At 40.1% G+C, this 17,989-nt stretch overlaps 1 long non-coding RNA gene across 1 annotated transcript; it reads left to right on the forward strand.

Moving 5' to 3' along the window:
- Positions 1-888: 888 nt before the first annotated feature.
- LOC140120559 (uncharacterized) lies at positions 889-16,752 on the forward strand. The gene is made up of 3 exons (XR_011853871.1): positions 889-941; positions 3,660-3,793; positions 15,987-16,752. It is a non-coding gene; the product is annotated as an uncharacterized lncRNA (long non-coding RNA).
- Positions 16,753-17,989: the final 1,237 nt, after the last annotated feature.

Here is a 17,989-nt window from a genome sequence, read left to right on the forward strand (position 1 = left end):
TGTACTTGTCCAACCTCTACTCATCTATTATTCTGTCTAACATTGCACAGAGAAGAGCGTCTCTGGAGCGCCAATTTTGTGTAGGGCCAAGACAGAAATTATGTGGAGTGATACATTTAATATAGCGACTGTAGCACAATGTATGTTAAAGGTGCACCTAAAAAAATGGTGCACACTTTCAGAGCAGGGTGCGCCAGATAATTGAAGACTTTCATTGAATTCCATACAATATCCCCAAAATAAATCCATTGTATACAGTGCCCCATATGAATATATATATATATGTATAGCTGCATTAATTTGATACAGGGTCCACGTTTGAATGAATACAGTTTTTCATCGCCTTCCAGAATTAAAATAATAACATCATTTGGGGGAACTGTATATAATAAACTAGAGAAGCCCTGTATGCATAATGCAGAGAAGTGCTTTGTTTTATATATGACTAACATGGAGTGCACTGTATATAATTCATTATGTAGCCTGCATATAATAAATCCATATATAGTGCCCCCAACTCCATAAGTGTTATTGTCCTATATAAAAAATCCTATCAAACCCACTCTCTGGGAGGATTAATATCAACTTATTACACAGCAGGCTCCAATAAACATCATTCTGCAGATAACTATTTTGTCTAGTTAATGCACTTGTGAAGCTGTAGTATAATCAATCATGTGAATTGCCCCTTTGCTAGCTATGTTTTCATTAATAGTCCCCAAAACTGGCAGCCCGTAATGTGCCCCGTAGGCACTTTTCAGACGTGAAGAATGAACTTTGTGGAGGCAAAGCCCAGTCCTGCTATTGAATGCAAACAAAAACCTCTGTTGTGGTTCTCGAAACCATCACTGCAGCCTATACACAAGCCTTCATTTCAGGTTCAATTAACAGCTGCTACATTATGCCAAATGACATGAAATGACTGACTGCAAATTTTGTAGGTAATTTCTAGTTAGTACAAAATATAGGAATCTTATTTTAGACAGCTTGTGCTATTAACATCATGTTTAACGGGTGCTGTGTTTATTGTGTGCTGGAGTGAAATATGGATATTGCTACTTTGAGTTCAGCCTTCCCTGATGGATTTTTTTTTAAAATAAAATGTTTATGTCGATAAGATGGCTTTTATGTAGTCTGCAGGTGGCATAAAATGAATGTGTATTGAATCCATATAGAAACACTGGAGCGCACTTTTATTATCATCCACTCTGAAATAAAATGCCTCCTTTGCTTTCTGCACATGTTTTATATTTCAATAATAAAATGTGACACTGCCGGCTGAGAAAGAGCCCATTGTATGGCATATTTATCCAAATTAAAGTCTATTTATCCTGAAAACATAGTTATTATTGGGTAAAGTGCCTTTTCTGGAGTGTAGTGTCACTTAGATATAATGGTTGACAAGTATCACGGTTATGCTTTCTAAAAACAGTACTGATCTTACATGTTATTTTATATGTTAAATGTCCATTTGCAAGAGAAATAGAAAGAGTGTTTGCCTCTTGACACTATGGTTACAGTACCTAGATCAGTGATGGCGAACCTTTTGGAGACCGAGTGCCCAACCTACAACCAACATGGCATTTTTAGCAGTAACTTACTGCTACCTGTTCTTCCACATCTTTCAATCGTATCGGCCACCTGAGGCCACCAATACAGTTAGAAGGTTAGAAGGCGGGAAAATTCAGTCTCTCGTTATAGCTTCTCTCCAGGGTCACTCTGTAGAGAAAGAATGGTGGGTCCATGCAGTTCTGTCAACACCTTCTCGCTTTTCCCGCAGTTCCAAACAGCCAATGAAGTGTTGCTTAAGTTGCCTGGGACTGCAGGAAGATTTGGTCCTATTTGGGGAACTCTGTCCTGGGACGATTGTCTGATTGCCCACAGAAATGGCTCTGAGTGCAACCTCTGGCACCCGTAGGTTTGCCACCACTGACCTAGATCAAAGTTGTGAACTGAAAAATAAAGTCAGGCACTTGCAACATGTTTGTATTAAAGCTGCAATTACAAAAGCTACATGAAATTTCCGGATGTAAGCCAACAAATTAAAAACCCACAGGGCAGGTCCCTCAGCAGCACTGAAAGTTTTATTCACCTCATCTAGTACAACTTGTACAACACATTGACCCACATTTATTAAAGTGGTTGCACCAGTTTTCTGTCTGACTTTGCACTGAAAAGAATATGAAACTTCTTGCACATGTATTTATAAAGTGTCTGCGCCAGTTTTCCGTCACAGCTGCACTGTGTCTGACAAGTTAGAAAAATGTGCACCAAAAGGGGCATTTCGGTGCACAGTTGGACCATGTACCACAAATCTGTCCGACCTGAGCCACAATTGTGTCTGCACCACAATTCTACAGCATGAATAAAATGCTCCAGAAAAAATTGGTGCATTCTGTCGGAGAAGTGTAGGGGGCTCCAGATTCATGAAGAATGGGGCTCATTTACTCACCCATTTTCTGGAGTTCACAGAAGGTGCATTGTCCAACGATAATGCACTGTCCCGTGATTCATTAAGATTGTGCGTCCTACATCCTGCATGTGTCACTTCCACCCTCAGGTCAGACGGAGTTCACCTTCTTTTAAGTGGTGCATGTAAGTGCACTGGATTGCGACACATTTTGAAAGTTAATTCCCGCGTTCAGTCCGAATCAGTCGGTTTGTTTGGTGGCACAACCCCCAATCCCAGCACAGACATCTGTTAAATACCTGTCCAAGCCATGAAATCCCCAACACAGTCCTACAAAAGTGTGATCCACGACCCTTAGTAAATGAGCCTCATAGTGTCACACAGTTCATGAATCTGTCGCGTACTGCACCCTCTACAGGCAAACTGCACATAGTACATTGTGCTCTTGTTTTGATAAATGTCGGACAGAGGGTTACCCACTGCATACCCCCTATGTCAGTGGTGGCAAACCTATGGCACGGGTGCCAGAGGTGACACTCAGAGCCCTTTCTGTGGGCACTCAGTCCATTGACCCCAAGACAGAGCTCGCCAAACAGGACCAAATTCATGAAATCTTCCTGCAGACCCAGGCAAATTATAGAGATGCTGCAATCAACGCTATTTTAAAACGACACTTCATTGGCTGTTTGGAACTGCGGGAAAAATGAGAAGGCGTTGATAGAACTGCATTATCTTTGGAGGTCCTCCTGCTGGACCCACCATTTCTTGCTGTACAGAGAGACCCTGGTGAGAAGCTACAATGATAGTCTGAATGTGCTCTCCTTCTTTCAACTGTATTAGTGACCTCAAGGGGCCGATACAATTGATAGATGTTGAAGAGCAGGTAGCAATAAGTTACTACTTAAAATCCAATGTTGTCACTTTGTGGTAAATAAGTGGATTTTGGTTATAGTTTGTATAAAGGTTGGACAGATCGCTACAAATAATGTAGCTACTGTAATGAATTGATAAAACCAATCTATTACAACAATCATGGTAGCTACGGATCCATATTAAGTACTCATTTGTACTTTTTCCGTTGCTATTAAAAGATTATGGGGCTCATTTACTAATGGCCCGCGGACCGCACTTTCATCACTTGCTCCACTGGGACAGAGATTTAAAAGGGGTTTTTGGTGCATGTGGCTTCGGACAAACCGCGGGAATTAACTTAAAATTGTGTTGCCATCCATGCAATTACATACACCAGGAACAAGAAGGTGAACTCCGGCGGACCTAATTGGGGAAGTGACACATGCAGTATATCGGGTGCACGATCTTCATGAATTGCGGCAGAGTTCATCCTCCTCTGACAGTCCGGATCGGGGATCGCGCAGGGACCGGGTAAGTAACTGTGCCCCTATGTCTCCTTACCACATAAATTTCACTGCTGTGACAGAAATTTCACTTGACACGAACAGAAAAGTGATCTGCAATATGCAAAATCAGAGTATTAAATGTTTATTTGTAAAGCTGATCTCTCCACCTAAATTCTGTGAGATATGTAAGATGCAAGTCATGAATAACACTTCTTTTAATACAGCACAGTGGTCGGAGGTTTCCTTAAACCAAATTATTCACGCTGTTCCACTGTTAATCTAAGGATGCATTCAGGATACAGTTAAATCTGATTTTTCTTTCTTCAAATCAGCATCTTTGCATCAGTTTCACAATCCGCAATGCTGCTTTCAGTATCAACGCTAATGATGTATGTGAATGCACCCTCAGAATAGTTATAATTTATTTATAGAGCACCATTAATTTCATGGTGCTGTACAATCAGTAAGGGATTTGCATAGATTACACTATGACAAGAAAAAACTTCAAGTACAAATTTCAAAAACTACAGAGATTTAAAACAAGTATAACAAGCATCTTGCCAGTGAGAGCTCACAATCTACATGGGAGGGGAGCATAGCAGTGCAGTTATTGTGTATTGTAGGCAATCCTGAAGAGGTGGGTTTTCAGGTTACGTATGAAAGTTTTGAAGATGGCAGTCTGACAGGAGATTTTAATAATGGCAACATATGCTATGCAATTGAACCAAAGTTATTCAGGAAGAAGCAGAACATAGTGCAAAAATTATTAAAACTTGTGCAATGAACAGTGGAGCATTCTTTTTTTCATTAAAAAAAATTCTTTAAAATGAAAGAAGCATTCTGATTGGCTGTTATGGGCAATAATAGCAGACATTCAGATGATCTTCATTCAGCTAATGTGTCCTACCAGTAGTGTTGTCCTTGATTCACATCAAATTTATTTTATACATGTCTGAAAGGAATACTGTCCACCAGGGGCGTTGCTAGGGTTGTGAATGATCAGGGGGCATGGGCCCCAATACATGTGTATCACACTTTCAGAAATACCCACTCCTGTACATTACCCCCTCACATGTGGTTGTGCCAATAACAACTTTAATGGTGGTATATACAGCTACAAAAACCACAGGAGAAATGCCGACTTGTTACATCCAATAACTGCAGGTGACACATCCTCCATCTTCTCCATTAGGCATCACCTGGTCTTATGTTCCTCATTGTCTCAACATCTTCGTTCCCTGACAGTGTTATCCTACTGCTGCCCCTAACAATCTCCCCAAATACTGTAAGGCTGCGGTCACACATCTGTCTTGCATTTAAACAAAAGTAGGTGCTCGTTATCCATCACATGTGTTTCACTGGAAATCATATGACATCAAACCGAGGCCTTTCCTAGTGCCACGTGTGAAAGCGCCCCAAGAAATTTGCCTCACCCAGTTCCCCCCATTAATGTGCCCCCCACAGTTACTACCAGTAATGTGCCCTAAACAGCCCCCCAGTAATGTCCCCCACACAGCTACCCCCATAATGACCCCCACAGCCACCCAGTTATGTCCCCAACAGCCACCCAGTAATGTCCCCCGCACAGCTACCCTCAGTAATGTCCCCCATACACCCCCTGTAATGTTCCCCACACAGTTACCCCCAGTAATTTTCCCCACACAGTTATCCCCTGTAATGTGCCGCACACACAGTTATCTCCAGTAATGTGCCCCACACACATTTACCTCCAGTAATGTGCCCCACACACAGTTACCTTTAGTAATGTGTCCAACACAGTTACCCCCAGTAATGTTCCCCTCACAGGTCCCCCCATGCAACCCCCGGTAATGCTCCCCCCACAGTAATTTGCCTCACATAGTTACCCCCAGTAATTTGCCCCACACAGTTACCCCCAGTAATTTGCCCCACACAGCTACCCCCTGTAATGTGCCCCACACAACTACCCCCTGTAATGTGCCCCACACAGCTACCCCCTGTAATGTGCCCAACACAGTTATCTCCAGTAATGTGCCCCACACAGTCACCTTCAGTAATATGTCCCACACAGTTACCCCCAGTAATGTGCCCCTCACAGGTCCCCTCAGTAATGTAGAAACAGTAGTGACCGCACTCCATGTATGGGTGGTGCTCAATGTAGGATTCTCAGTCCATCCATAATCCACATAGAGAACATGGCACACACCAAACTGGAAACTGGAGAGCCTCACCACTCTCCTACCTACTACTGCAGACATTGCAAGATCATGCTTGACAAAGGTCGTGATGACCGAAACGTCGTATATTACTTCTGATCTGTATAGAATTATATAACTTCTGTTAAATTTTTACGGTGAAGGCTCCACTGTGTGAAATATACGTTGAAAACGCTAAAAATAAAAAAAATTAAAGAAATACAGTTTGGTGTGTGCCATGTTCTCTATGTAGGTCCCCTCAGTAATGTCTCCCACACAGCCCCCAGTAATGTCCCCCACACATCGTTCAGCAATGCCCCCCACACATCTTCCAGCAATGTCCCCCACACAGCCCCCCAGTAATGTCCCCCATTAAGAAATATGGAGGGGGAGAGGCTGATGCAGTGGTTTCATTTTAGTACCATCTATGAAGTAAGCTTGGAAGGTGGAATACCTTAAAATGATAAACTAAGCCACTATAGTTGGTCTGTTCACTGAACCAGATTGTAGTCTTAGCAACTCTTCTTCTTTACACCAGGGATCCCTGCAAGGAAGTTTGCATGTGATACCTGGTTGCAGTGTTCATAGTAGTCAGAGTGATGTGTGTCAGAAACAATAGCAAAGGGGCAGCAACTGTGGGTCAGAACCAGGTTGTCTGTGAAAGGTAAAAAATACCAAGGGTGAAGGCAGTGTTGTCATTTTGTTACTGTTGCTTTGATGTTTTAGTCAAGAGAAGGATAAAAAGAGCTTCAACTCCTGGATGATGCGTGAAATTGTGAAAAGGAGGTGGAGCCATGATACTGCTACATCATATGTATGTGAAGTGATGTCCAACAGTGGTTCTTCTCTTTTATACACCACGACAAAGGCAGAGAGCAGAAGTGACTTCATAGTTGAGGAGTAAGCCTCTCTACCTGGGAAACAGAGATAAGCAGAATCGAGTGACCAGACAATGTGATACACTAGAAGCACTTACAATATAGCAAAATCTCGGTTTTATTTGATTTTATGTGTTGAGCTTGGGCATAATCTCTATTATTATCACATCATCTTCTGTTGTATCCCTTGTTGCTAACAGAATAGAAATTTCTGTAGCCACTAGATGCCACTATTAAACCATGACAATAACTTTAGAAAAGGAATAAACCTGAGGAAAATAAGAAATGCACTATTTGATTAATACACTCTGGTTAGAAGAAACATCACAAACCACGAGGAAGAAGTCAGCCCACAATTTCTGACTTATTTAGGTACGAACACTAGAACATGTTGGCCAAAACCCTCTAAAAATACTAATACAAAATACTGAACACATTACTGCAACATAATATAAAATATACACCAATTTTTCCAAATAAATATATGTAAAGACAGACCCATTATGCTACAACCACTGGAAGACTGCTGAGATAAAGCACATCAATAAAAATATATTACAAGCACAAAAAAATATCCACACTGACCAGAGACAGCAGGGGTGGGATTCTGTTCTCTCCAGCCAATTGTTAAAACCCCATATTCATGAGATCTCAAGACACCAACATAGTTAAAGGCTGTGGCAAGTAGAGAACAATAGACTCCTATTATGTGTATCAAGCAGGGGTCCAGACATCACTTCATCATGTGGGGATTGTGGCTCGACAAGTAAAGTAATAGTTTTTTTTTTAGTTTTTTTTTTATAAGGGGACATTATACACACTGAAAGGGGGCTAAAAAAGGAAGGTCTATAACTGGAGGTGCACTAAACTAGCAGAATTATACTATGGGGGATTATACAGAGGTGCATTGGACAGGGTAGCCATGTACTACAGTACCATACCAACGGGAGCAATACATAGACTAAAGACTAAGATTTCCTGTGATGTCCGATGTCTTTCTTGCTTCTGACAGATGAAGAGGGCCACATAGTCATTACTGTCTGGCCCTCTCTGTCGCTACCAATCCTATATCAGTGGGTGCCAGTAAGGTCACTTGATCTGCAGCTCCTGTGAACTACCAAGAAACCTTAATAGTGTAAGTTTGATATGGATGACCCTATTAGGGTATTATGCTTCCCTTGGTAAAGTTCTTTATTCTTTGCCAACCCCTTTAATTACAGGCAGTGATGGATTGGCTGAAATAGGCTATTTAGCATTCCTGGCGTGTTAATGTCTGAAGCTGATAAACATCCACTGCTTTAGGTACCTTTATGAGACCCTCAAACAAACAAAAAAAAATAAGTAGAAAAAAGATATGGAAAAGGTCACTGGACCTACTGGAATAGACCACCACGGTCCAAAAACAAGAACCTTATGATCTAAGATAATGGAAGCATTCCTGACACAGCTATTGATTATGATTATTATATACTGAATCAATTCTTCCATAAGAAATGTTACGGAATATAATTAAAATCTATTTTTATGGACAGATGTGCAGTTAATATTGAATCATAATTCTCAGAAAGACAATTATTAAATTAATAAACCTAGCTATGAAGAATAATCGCTGACCACATAAATCATATATATTAATTGAATACTATCAATATGAATAAAAATGAAAGATGGAAATGTGAAGGCAATCTTTAACATACTTTATCTTAAAGGAGTCATTTCTCCAAAGTAACAGACTCTAAATTTAAGATTATCCAACCTATCTAAGCTGGTCCTGGCCTTGCATAGAAGCAACTAGAGATAATTCTTTAACAACTCTTTAACAACACAGCCATTTTACATTTTGCCATTTCTGTTTTTTACTTTTTCATTTCTTCAGAACAATACAGTGGTGGCCAAAAGTATTGGCACCCCTGCAATTCTGTCAGATAATACTCAGTTTTTTTCCATAAAATGATTGCAATCAGAAATTCTTTGGTATTATTATCTTCATTTAATTTGTCTTCAATGCAAAACCACAAAAAGAATTGTCAAAAAGCCAAATTGGATATAATTCCACACCAAACATATAAAGGGGGTGGACAAAAGTATTGGCACGGTCTGAAAAATCATGTGATGCTTCTCTAATTTGTGTAATTAACAGCACCTGTAACTTACCTGTGGCACCTAACAGGTGGTGGCAATAACTAAATCACACTTGCATCGAGTTGAAATTGTTTAAAGTTGACTCAACCTCTGTCCTGTGCCCTTGTGTGTACCACATGGAGCATGGAGAAAAGAAAGAAGACCAAAGAACAGTCTGCGAGGAAGCCTAAGCAAACTCAAAGCTACAAGTTCATCTCCAAACACCTGAATGTTCCTGTGTCTACCATGCGCAGTGTCATCAAGAAGTGTAAAACCCCTGGCACTATGGCTAACCTCCCTAAATGTGGACAGAAAAAAATAATTGACGAGAGATTTCAATGCAAGTTTGTGTGGATGGTGGATAAAGAACCTCGACTAACATCCAAACAAGTTCAAGCTGTCCTGCAGTCCGAGGGTTCAACAGTGTCATCCCGTACTATCCGTCATCGTCAGAATGAAAAGGGAGTGTATGGTAGGATACCGAGGAAGACCCCACTGCTTACACAGAAACATAAAAAAGCCAGGGTGCAGTTTGCCAAAACGTACCTGAGAAAGCCTAAAATGTTTTGGGCGAATGTTCTCTGACCAGTTGAGACAAAAGTAGAGCTTTTTGGGAAAAGGCATCAATGTAGAGTTTACAGGAAAAAAAATAGGCCTTCAAAGAAAAGAACACGGTCCCTACAACATGGTGGAGGTTCCCTGATGTTTTGGGGTTGCTTTGCTGCCTCTGGCACTGGACTGTTTGACCGTGTGCATGGCATTATAAAGTCTGAAGACTACCAACAAATTTTGCAGCATAATGTAGGGCCCAGTGGGAGAAAGCTGGGTCTCTCTCAGAGGTCATGGGTCTTCCAGCAGGACAATGACCCAAAACACACTTCAAAAAGTGAAAAATGGTTTAAGAGAAAGCACTGGAGACTTGTAAAGTGGCCAAAAATGAGTTCCTGAATCCCATAGAACACCTGTGGAGAGATCTCAAAATGGCGGTTTGAAGAAGGCACCTTCAAATGTAAGGGACCTGGAGCAGTTTGCCAAAGAAGAATGGTCTAAAATTCCAGCAGAGCATTGTAAGAAACTTGTTGATGGTTACCGGAAGTGGTTGTTCACAGTTATTTTGTCTAAAGGTTGTGCTACCAAGTATTAGGCTGAGGGTGCCAATACTTTTAAAGGCCCATTTTTGGAGTTTTGTGTAAAATGATCAATGATTTGAGGGTTGTGTTCTGTGGGACACAAATTTTATACAGTTAACATTTAACATTCTGCACAATATATTAGGAAGCTTTAAAATAACTGGAAAATACAGTTTCCAGTGAAACACATGCAATCGGTAACGAGCACATGGTATTTTGCATTGTTTACAAATGCCTGTTACAAATGCTCGTTACATTTTGGTAATTGGAGAGAAATTGGAAACTTAAAACAGTATTTAAATATTCTCAAATATTTTCTTAAAGCAACTCTCCTTTGGATTGGGGTTGAAACATCTGACTGACTATATTCTTTTTAGTTTATATAGAATCAAGACTGAGTGGAATTTTGACACAAACTTCCAACAGGCGACGTTTCCCTTTCTTCCAAGCAGATAGAGCCTAAACACTCCATTACTCAGCAGTGCAGGGAGTCCCCGGGTTATATACAAGATAAGTTTGTTCTTAGGAGAATTTGTTTTTAAGTCGGAACTGGAATATTTTGTAAGCGTAACTTCATACACACTCTTTTTTCATCCAAGTAACAATAGGATTTTTTTTAATTTTGGGAACAACGATTAACAATAAAGCTTTAATGCAGACACCTTTGATGACTGTTACAGTTGACCACTGCAGACTAGTGCTTAAGTTTAGTAAATTGACAGCATCCAAAGAGCATCACTTGAAGTCACAGTGGGCAGAGAGGTCAATTTGTAACTAGGGTTGGATTCTTAACATAAAAGAGGGGATGTTTAACAGGATATTTCATATTAACACATTTACCTGAGGGGATGTTAATTTACTGGAGGAAACGCTGATTCCCACTAATGGGGAGAGCTAAGTGCCATGCACCTCAGTGAGCATGAAGGACGTTATGTGTCAGAATATCTAAGATTTCTTTCCCTGTCATAAAATGTCAAGGGAAGGTCTGGACGAATACTCAATTCATAGCTGATCTGTTTGGGAAATTATGCAGTCCTCAAAATCTGGTAATTTTGCAGTTGCAGAATTCCGCATACTACATCATATTGTGCACATTAATTCCATACTCGACAATTAATATTGCAATTATAGAGTACGCAAACAATCCATATGTACAGAACAGTAAATGGGTTAATGAATGCATAATTGGCGGTAAACATTTATGAAGGAGTAAAGTAGTGCTTATGGATTGGCATCCTCTGTTAGTAATGTAGCCAGTCCAGAATATACATGCAGGGAATATACAATATACATGCAGGGATCATATTTTTATTACCTATCCTGTGGATACCAGACAAAAATTAGTTGTGAAAAATGCCCTCTAAACCTTATGGTCTAAAGTACTTTGAAAGAAATTTAAAAAACAATATCTGCAGAAAACTGAAGATGTTGGCTTTCCAAAGCAAAGCTGTAAAATAACCTGTCCGCCTTGGCCTCTTTAACCAAAATACATATTTATGAAGTCTTGTATTTTTTGTTAGTTCAGACAATATAGTAGTAGAAAAATGCTAAAAATGTCAATGAAGAGAAAATACTGAATATTTTACTTACAACATGCAGGGATGTTCCCACAAGCCCCCCACAGTTTCACTTGAAATGTAACACAGCTTTTACAAGCTCACACTTCACTAGATTTCATATTTTGCTGTGCATTAAAAGCCCTTTGCACAGTGGGACTGACCTAGATGGCTTCACACCTTTCTTTACCAAAAGCTCTGCTCACCGCAAGCTTCTCCTCGTCACTGCTGGTGGGTATACAACTATGTGTCTACAGCTGGACAGACTTAGCATCTTCACACTCTTGTCCATTTCTTGCCTCGGGCGCTCCTTTTAATGTAAAATACCACCTAAGGTGCCTCCTTTTTATGATATAATTAAATAATGCCATTCATGTTATCCTACAAATTTCCCCTAACTGCTATTATAGATAACAGATCACATTATGTGTGAAAACCGGTGCTTTATAGATCTTTTATGTGACAGAACATATTAGCGGTTTAATAAAGAAAGACTATGGTAACAAGTGTCAGCTATTAAAATACTTACTGTGGGAGATTGCAGAAAGATTAAAAAAAGAAACCAAATTGAAATATCGGCCATCATTTAATAAAGAAGGTTCTAAAGAAGGAGACAATTACAAACGTCTGAAAATAAATTGTAAAAGCTGTCAAAAGTGGCTTAGAAACCAAATAAAAGTCTAAACAATGAACAAAATTAAAAAATATACTGGTATGAGGTGGAAAAAAAATAAAGGTTCATAATAACCTTTATAGGGAGCTCCATAATTATCCTTCCTATTAGTTTAAAATGCACCAGATTTACTACAGTGGTTGATGCAGAGACAATTTTTTGTCTCTCAGTGCTGAATCTAAAGCCATAACCTTTTCTGATGCCCAATGTTTTAGATGATGCAAGGCATATACACTAGTTTTAAACCCCTATGCGCACCAGGACAGTATAGTGTGTTGTGGTGAAGAATGGTAATGTGCACCACCCCAGAAAGGGGGCAGCAGTGCCACAGTGACCACAGAATCTAACGGTTTTATGTAGCCTGTGGTCACTGTGGCAGGAGCTCAGCTCTCGCTGCTACCTCTGCTCTGAGCTCATGTGCTAAGACATTTCTGAAGGTTTTTTTCCCACATTTCCACTCCCTGCACCCCGATTTAAGGGTGCCAATGCACTGCCTTGGCCAAGACCTATTATGCTGGCTCTTTACTTTCGTATTGCAGTATATTAAAAGTGCCTTTCTGGGACAGAATAAAGAAGTTTTAAAAAAGTTATAAAAAATATAATAAGAAATGTCCCTTTTCAACCATTCAAACCAGGGGCGTAATTATGAGAGGAATAAAGCTGACCAAACCCTTTCCCCCAGAATATAGCTAGCATGTCCCCTACCCCCAGTTCATAAGTGGCCTCCCTCCAGCCCCCCAGTATATACCCAGCCAGCCCATGTCCCCCAGTATACAACCAGCCAGTTCGCCCAGAATATAGCCTTCCAGCCCCTGCTCCAGTAGTATATAGCCTTCCAGCCCCTGCAGTATATAGACAACCTGTCCCCCCAGTATATAGCCTGCCAGCTCCTGAAGTATATAGCCAGCCCATCCCTCCAATATATAGCTGCCCAGCCCCTGCCCTGAGTGCTTTGGGTTCTCTGGCTCCTCTTTAGGTCCTCCAGCTACGTCTTCTGCTCCCCATGTGTGGCTGGCACACACAATAACATCTGCCACTTGCCAACGTCATTGTTTGTGCTCTACCAGCATCACGCAGGGACCCAAAGACGGAGCCAGAGGACCCGGAGCACCCAAAGCAAGAAGAGGACCTGCATTATATATAATATATAATGGTTCACATCCTCCATTCTTTATTGTCAGGTTGGATGACGGGGCCCCCTGACACTGAGCGGCTGCTACCACTGTAGTTAAGCCCTGATTCAAACAATTTCATCTAAACTAGATAGGAATAGCACATCTTCCCCACTGTCTGCTCTTGTGTAAAGGTCTCACTGAACCTGCATTTCGAATTTTGTTACTAAGAGTTTGTCAGCAAGGGATTTACCAATTTTAACATTGACATCTTGTAAGAATTTTCTCTTGTTATTTCAAATATAATAATGTTCTTTAATGCAGAAACAACTTACTCATAGGCAAAATGATAAAAGCAGAGAACAAGCATTGCCTGAAGGTAATTACGTTAACACATCAATAATACAATAAAATGCAGTAACTAATCAAGAATCCACACTGTGAGGGTAAGCATGACACGGAGATTCAACATACTTGTTGGTGGTTGTGAGGAAGTCTTAAAGGAAACCTACCATTTGATTTGCTGCATTATAAAGCGAACATACACTGAGAATGCTGTAGCTACACTGATGCAGGATCATATCTTGGTTAATCCCTTTGCTGAGTGGTTTTGCTGAAAAAACAATTATACCATTCAGGACCTTGGGAAAGCTGGGACAGACTGTTTTACCCATTACATGGGAACTTGGAATTAAAATGGCTGCTAAATAAAGCATGACTAGTAAAGCACTAATCAACCTGAGCTGGATCACTCATACTCGGCAGCTGGGGGATGGTGCAGCAATTGATTATTCTGTCTGGCAGGAAGGGAACTGCAGGAGATGATGATGCAATCAGTGAGAAACTCTCCTGCTATGACAAGCGGGAAAGCAAGTGCCAGAGCAGAGATAGAAGCCACAGAGCTTCATTATCATCTTAATGATTATCATGATTCTGTTTCAGTGTAGCAACACCATTATCAAGGTATGTTTGCTTCATACTGCATCAAATCAAATTACAGGTTTCTGTTAAAGGGCATACTGATCACGGTCACAGTGGTTGTGGCCATGCCTGAGCCCAGGGATGGAGGGGGCAGTCCCTGAGAAGAGAAGATAATCAATTGTGTACATGTAAGACACAAATACAATTAATTACAAAGGCAGGCAGGCAGAGACAGGTCTTCCCAAACTCTATGATGTCATCAATTGTTGTCACTGTGACCTCATATAGTGTGCGTGGACAGAGCTCACAGACCTATCTTTGCCTGTTCTACACCGGAAGCCAAAAGAAAAGAGGAAGCCGGAGCGTGGGAGCTGAATACTAAGTTTCTTTTTTTTATACAACAAGGGGTCCTGTGTCTGCAATATATTATTGAGGGGAGGCTGCTACTGGATAATATACAGTATTAGTAAAGAGGAGGCTGCTACCACACAATATATTGGTGAGGGGAGGCTGCTACTGAATGATTTACTGGTGAGGGGAGGCTGCGGATGGACACTTTATTATTAATAGGAAGAAGCTGCTGAATATTTTATTGAGAGGGAGGCTATTGTTAGACATTTTCATATATGAGGGGAAGCTGCTGCTGGATATTTTATTAATAAACTGGTCGCCCTCAAATGACAAATGCAAGAGAGGACAGGATAATACAGAGAATCTCCATGGGTAGTCGTTTCATCACTGCAGCTGGAATTGATTGCCATTTCAGCACTGAAGGATAAGGATCTGTCTCGTCATAATGCAGTGTCACAACGCTTTTGGACTGAAAGCCGATTCTGCAGTGACCAAACCTCTTTTTAGCAGAAGGAAATTTCACTCCGATTAATCGGTGATGCTTTTTGTCATACTGGTCAGAAAATTGTCTAAAACTCTTAATACATGTGGCACAAAGCCTTTGCACAAATTATAACAGAGTTCTAGGAATATCCTAAAGTCAGCATAAATCATACCTCTGTTTTCCTATGTAATCATCCTTTAAAATGTTAAGAAAATGACATATTTTACATGATCTCATGCTGATTCATGAATACATAATCCCTTTCATATTTATCTTGGCATGTGCCAAAATAATGCTGTATACTTCCGCTATAATTTACAGAAACTCGATCAGAACAGGAAAGAACAGAGGAGCAAGGATAAATGATAGTGGTTTATGTGGGTCATGTGAAATGCTTGCTCCCAGGAAAAAAAGGCTCTCATCACCATGCACAACAGAGATCTGTGCTTGTAACAAATCTGGCAGGACATTCCCATGCTTCAGTCCTGCCAGCAAAGAACTGCAGAGTCTATGCAGCTCATGATCGTGAAATACTATGAATGCTCAGCAGGTTTAATACAATCTCTTCAGCTGTGTACAATATTCAAGTCATTTGTCTAGTGGACAAGTATGAATTTATGATCTAGTGAAATTACCTCTATACATATATTTGCATTGCAGATAGTGGAAGGAGACCAATTAACGTTTTTTTATCATCTCCATTTTCTCAGCCTGTAGAAGGACACAGTTTGTATATCAAATATGTTGTATGTCCTTTTATTTGTCTCCGTGTATAGTATCTTTAATGCAGACTTTCATTTTACTTGCTTTCTATGCAGATCAAAAACAAAGATGACAAATGACAGAACATGGAGTCTACAGATCAATCACGTTGCAAAGTCATGTAATAGAAATTGTAATTGCCCATATACATGGCAGAATGTTTAGCACCAACAATGGGATCAGATCTTGCTATAGTGGACATCTACTCCTAAGTTAAATCCTAACTTCACATGTTGGGAGAGAGTTGGGGGTATCCCTTACATAAAATGCTCAGCCAATTTTGGTTTCGCCTACATGTTTGGACAATACTTGCTTAAGAACACAAAATTTCTGATCCAGCACTATGGAATATGATCCTATCTGGTGTACAAAATATAGCACTCATCTAACAAATACCCAACAAAGCCATATTCGTGGCTTTAGTCCTTAGATGCATTCTGATGTACACTGAGAAGAAAATAGCTCAGTGAAGAGCAATTAGAATTAATATTTTGCTGTTGTGTATAGTTTAACCAATTTTGGATTGAGATTTGTGTTAGGGATAAGACCGATTTCTTTCTTTGGGCAGGGAGTGCAAGTACCCAGAGCACCAGCCATTTGGAGAAGTTTGAGGGTGCCTACACCTCCATATTCCACCCTTTAAAGGAGTTTGCCCATGAAAGAAAGATCTTACATTTTAATACCCTAGTAAAGTTTACACAATAAAGATAATTTTAACCCCCCTTACTTTACAATTCTACTCAGTTGTATTGCTATTTTAGTTCCTATAACTCAGTGATGGTCAGTGTAAAATTCCAGAGTGTGGGCGTGGACTCTCTAAGGCAACACTTACATTATCAAGTTACAGGTTTATCTACACTTTTATTTAGCTTCTGAAAACTGTACTAGCATCTGATACATGGAAAAAGAGAGATGAGAGATGATGAGACCCATGAGATATAAAACACAATGACACTCTCAGCTCTCCTAACTCACCAATAACTCACACAGAGCCAGCACTGCTATATGCCTCCTTCACCCTCCCCTGGATAAAAACCTTATCTGTCAGTAGCTAGTAGAGAATATTCTGCAAATGATATGTGCGTGACACACCGGCCCAACTTGTTATTTTGTATGGTTAAGTGCTATGTAATTATAGAACCATAGGAGAACTGTTTGGACATTATCTTTGCAAATAGAAGGTGCTACACACACAGGTTAGTACAGCACCATTTACACCAATACATGGACTATTGTATAAACGGCGTTAACACGGGGTTCCCTGCACTCGAGTTCCAATGTAATATTTTCCTATAGCCAGCGCAGGTACATAATAGATTTTTTCAGTATATTCTGCAGATGCTGCTTGCCGGCAGGAAGTGCCTGTGTCTGAGCTGGTCTTGTAATGCCGGGCAATGATAACAATAAATCAGAGAATGTGCTATTTTTTTTATCCTAAATATATTTAAGAATTTTGTTATCCTGGGAATACCCCTTAAAAGAATCAATAAAATCTTTAAGACACATATACCATTGATTATGAAAGCGCCACATAGGGCTCTTTCTCTGAGTCTCTTTGCAGTGCCCTAACTGTTAGACAGACAGTGTGGTGATGTAATCGTGATTCCCGTATCCTCAGCAGGCAGGGTGCTGTGAGATTGTGGGAAAGTTGCATATACCTGTAAGTAAATGAATAAGGGGACCAGTATACATATAAGAAAATTATATCTGACGTGGAGAATTTTTAGGGGACTCTTTATGTATGCAACATAGGGGAAATTTGCCCAGATGAATGAATTAGCAGAGACTTTCATGTTAAGAATTAATAAAATATGGGGAAAGATGAACAAAGCATTGAACATTTTATATTTATATATATATTATTTTGCCATAGGTTTTTTTTTAACAGGACCAGTCAGAAGATAAAGGACTTTATTAATTATTTAGTTATCTATACCAAAAACTCCCTGTTGATTATGATCTTTACCACTGGATGTGGTCTACATCTTTGCAATGGGTAAATGGATGGGAATGGCTGCGGCAAACAAATCCAGCTTTTCAGAGAGGAAAAAAGGTATTT

Source organism: Engystomops pustulosus, chromosome 3 (genome assembly GCF_040894005.1).
Source record: "Engystomops pustulosus chromosome 3, aEngPut4.maternal, whole genome shotgun sequence".
Lineage (NCBI taxonomy): Eukaryota > Metazoa > Chordata > Amphibia > Anura > Leptodactylidae > Engystomops > Engystomops pustulosus.